Below are 4890 nucleotides of genomic sequence, written 5' to 3'. Positions count from 1 at the left end.
GACAACAATGAACCTACGAGCTATGGAGAAGCGATGGTGGGCCTGGATTCCGATAAATGGCTCGAGGCCATAAAATCTGAGAGAGGATCCATATATGAAAATAAAGTGTAGACTTTGGCGGAACGGCTCGATGGTCGTAAGGCTGTTGAGTACAAATGGATTTTTAAAAGGAAGACGGACAATGATGGCAAGTATCACCATTAAGAAAGCTCGACTTGTCGTTAAGATGTTTTCCGACAAGTTCAAGGAGTTGACTACGATGAGACTTTCTCACTCGTAGCGATGCTAAGAGTCTGTTGGAATTATATTAGCAATTACTGCATTATTTATGAAATCTTGCAGATAGGATGTCAAAACATTGTTTCCTCGACGATTTTTGAGGAAAGGTTGTATGTGATACAACTGGAAGGTTTTGTCAATCCTGAAAGATGCTAACAAGTATGCAAAGCTCCAGTAATCCTTCTAAGGACTGGAGTAAGCATCTCGGAGTTGGAATGTATGCTTTGATGAGATGATCAAATTTTTGGGTGTATACAAAGTTTATGAGAAACTTGTATTTCCAAAGAAGTGAGTGGGAGCACTATAGAATTTCTGATGAGTATATGTTGTTAACATATTATTGATCGAAAATGTTGTAGAATTTCTGGAAAGCATGCAGAGTTATTTGAAAAGTGTTTTTCAATGGAAAGCCTGGATTAAGCTACTTGAACATTGAGCATCAAGATCTATAAGGATAGATCAAAACGCTTAGTGGTACTTTCAAATGAGCACATACCTTGACATGATCTTGAAGGTGTTCAAGATGGATCAGTCAAAGAAGGAGTTCTTGCCTGAGTTATAAGGTATGAAGTTAAGACTTAAAGCTCGACCACGGTAGAAGAAAGAGGAAGGACGAATGTCGTCCCCTATGCTTTTGTCATAGGCTCTCTACAGTATGCTATGCTGTGTGCCGCACCTGAAGTGTGCCTTGCCATGAGTCAGTCAAGGGGTACAAGAGTGATCCAAGAATGGATCACAGGACCGCGGTCAAAGTTATCCTTAGTAACTAGTGGACTAAGGAATTTTCTCGATTATGGAGGTGGTAAAAGAGTTCATCGTAAAGGGTTACGCCGATGCAAACTTTGACACTAATCCAGATTATTCTGAGTAGTAAACTGGATTCGTATAGTAGAACAGTTATTTGGAATAGCTCCAAATAGAACGTGGTAGCTGCATCTAGGAGATGACATAGAGATTTGTAAAGCACACACGGATCTGAAAGATTCAGACCCGTTGATTATAACATCTCTCACAAGCATAACATGATCAAACCCAGAACTCATCGAGTGTTAATCACATGGTAATGTGAACTAGATTATTGACTCTAGTAAACTCTTTGGGTGTTAGTCACATGGGGATGTGACCTTGAGTGTTAATCACATATCGATGTGAACTGGATTATCGACTCTAGTGCAAGTGGGAGACTGTTGGAAATATGCCCTAGAGGCAATAATAAATTGATTATTATTATATTTCCTTGTTCATGATAATCATTTATTATCCATGCTACAATTGTATTGATGGGAAACTCAGATACATGTGTGGATACATAGACAACACCATGTCCCTAGTAAGCCTCTAGTTGACTAGCTCGTTGATCAATAGATGGTTACGGTTTCCTGACCATGGACATTGGATGTCATTGATAACGGGATCACATCATTAGGAGAATGATGTGATGGACAAGACCCAATCCTAAGCCTAGCACAAGATCATGTAGTTCTTATGCTAAAGCTTTTCTAATGTCAAGTATCATTTCCTTAGACCATGAGATTGTGCAACTCCCGGATACCGTAGGAGTGCTTTGGGTGTGCCAAACGTCACAACGTAACTGGGTGGCTATAAAGGTACACTACAGGTATCTTCGAAAGTGTCTGTTGGGTTGGCACGAATCGAGACTGGGATTTGTCACTCCGTGTAAACGGAGAGGTATCTCTGGGCCCACTCGGTAGGACATCATCATAATGTGCACAATGTGATCAAGGAGTTGATCACGGGATGATGTGTTATGGAACGAGTAAAGAGACTTGCCGGTAACGAGATTGAACAAGGTATCGGGATACCGACGATCGAATCTCGGGCAAGTATCGTACCGCTAGACAAAGGGAATTGTATACGGGATTGATTAAGTCCATGACATCATGGTTCATCCGATGAGATCATCGTGGAGCATGTGGGAGCCAACATGGGTATCCAGATCCCGCTGTTGGTTATTGACCAGAGAGTTATCTCGGTCATGTCTGCATGTTTCCCGAACCCGTAGGGTCTACACACTTAAGGTTCGATGACGCTAGGGTTATAGGGAATATATATCCGTGGTTACCGAATATTGTTCGGAGTCCCGGATGAGATCCCGGACGTCATGAGGAGTTCCGGAATGGTCCGGAGGTAAAGATTTATATATGGGAAGTCCTGTTTTGGTCGCCGAAAAAGTTTCGGGGTTTATCGATAATGTACCGGGACCACCGGGAGGGTCCCGGGGGTCCACCAAGTGGGGCCACAAGTCCCCGGAGGGCTACATGGGCCAAGTGTGGGAGGGGACCAGCCCCAGGTGGGCTGGTGCCCCCCCCCCCCACAAGGGCCCATGGCGCCTCCAAGAGGGAAGGGGGCAAACCCTAGGGCAGATGGGCCCTAAGGCCCACCCCAGGTGCGCCTCCCCCTCTCCCCCTTGTGGCCGCCACCCAGATGGGACCTGGGGGCTGCCGCCACCCCTAGGGAGGGAACCCTAGGTGGGGGCGCAGCCCCTCCCCTCCCCCTATATATACTTGAGGTTTGGGCTGCCCAACACACATGAGTTCTTGACCTCTCCCTGGCGCAGCCCTACCTCTCTTTCTCCTCATATCTCGCGGTGCTTGGCGAAGCCCTGGTAGAGTACTACGCTCCTCCACCACCACCACGCCGTCGTGCTGCTGCTGGATGGAGTCTTCCCCAACCTCTCCTTCTCCCCTTACTGGATCAAGGCGTAGGAGACGTCACCGGGCTGTACGTGTGTTGAACACGGAGGTGCCGTCCATTCGGCACTAGGATCATCGGTGATTTGAATCACGACGAGTACGACTCCATCAACCCCGTTCACTTGAACGCTTCCGCGTAGCGATCTACAAGGGTATGTAGATGCACTCTCCTTCCCCTCGTTGCTGGTTTCTCCATAGATAGATCTTGGTGACACGTAGGAAAATTTTGAATTTCTGCTACGTTCCCCAACATGAGGCACATAGCAGGGTGTATCGGGAAGGAGAAGGAAAGAGAGGTCGGCCACCGAGAAAATCGAGGAACAAGAACGTGGGTAGTAAGAACGAGACTCGTAAAAAGTCACATCACGCGAGATGCGCAAGCGACGACCCACATGATCCCAACATCGATATCCCTTGTGCTCATCACTATAGCCAAGGAAAACACACTCAACCGACTGAGCAGTCAGTTTGGTGCGTTCTCGGGGGGCAAGAAGAACATAGCACACGCAGCCAAATATACGAAGAGCAGAATAGTCAGGAGAGCGACCAGTGAGACACTCCATAGGAATACCACCCTGCAGAGCAGACGAGGGCTGAATGTTGATGAGATAGGTGGATGCGGAAACAGCCTCAGCCCAAAAATGGGGGGGAAGGGAAGCAGCAATCATCAGCGCACGAGCCATCTCAAGCAAATGACGATGCTTTCGTTCGGCAACGCCATTCTGAGTATGAGCACCAGGACACGAGAACTGGGCAAGAGTACCCTGTTCCGCGAGAAAACCGCGCAATAGCTGAGAGATATACTCTCCAGCGGAGTTAGCACGAAAAGTGCGAATGGGTGTGGCAAACTGGGTGTGAACCATTGCAGCAAAACGTTTGTATATAGGGAGAATCTCGCTACGAGATTTTATGAAGTAGAGCCAAGTGTAGCGAGAGAAATCATCAATAAACAAAACATAATAGCGATGACCACCTTTCGAATCAAAGGGAGTAGGACCCCAGACATCAGAATGAACTAAGTCAAAAGGACGATGAGATACAGACTCACTGGTAGGATAAGGTAACTGAGTCTGTTTGCCAAGTCTGCAACCATTACAATGTAAGAAGACATCTCCAGATATAGACCCTAAGAGGCCCTGACGAACTAAAGAAGATAAGCGAGAGCCACAGATGTGACCAAGGCGATGATGCCACTACTGGAAGGACGCATACGAAGAGGCAGCAAGAGCATGAGAGCTGGCAGAATTGGTGGCAGCAGACGGAACACAAAGCCAGTCAACCTCCCAAAGGCCCTCAGACTCACGACACCGAGGGCCAGCACCAACCAAAGCCTTGGTGCGACGATCCTGAATGGAGCAAGAGTCGGTGTCAAGAATGACACGACAACCAGAATCAGTAAGTTGGGCAGCGAAAAAAAGATTCATGGTAATATGAAGAACATGTGAAACACTCGAAACAGAAAAGGAGGGAGTGGAAAGAATACCACGACTAACAACAGGAAGAGATGTGCCATCGGCAGTACGAACATTATCAGGCGAATCAAGAGGTCGGAGAGAAGACAACGCGGAAGAATCAAAAGACATATGAAAAGAGGCTCCAGAATCCAGAACCCACGAGGATGTACCTGACTGTGTAGATGCCGGTGATGGTGAGGAAGAGGATGCAGTCACGACAGCAGCGGAGCTAGTCGACGAGGAGCCCGAGGAAGCAAGAAGACGCTTGAGGCGAACAATGTCCTGGTCAGTGAGTGACGGAGTCGAGGAAGACACGGGAGTCCCGCTGGAGCGCCTCTGATCTCGCTTCTTCTCGCGACAATCAAACTCTGGGTGACCTGGCCGGGAGTAGTAACCACAGACGGTGTCACGGCGCGACGTGCCCCTCTCAGTATAAGCAGGGC

Source organism: Triticum dicoccoides, chromosome 1A (genome assembly GCF_002162155.2).
Source record: "Triticum dicoccoides isolate Atlit2015 ecotype Zavitan chromosome 1A, WEW_v2.0, whole genome shotgun sequence".
Taxonomy (NCBI): domain Eukaryota; kingdom Viridiplantae; phylum Streptophyta; class Magnoliopsida; order Poales; family Poaceae; genus Triticum; species Triticum dicoccoides.
The sequence above is the reverse complement of the archived record's forward strand: the minus strand, read 5'-3'. Positions refer to the sequence as shown.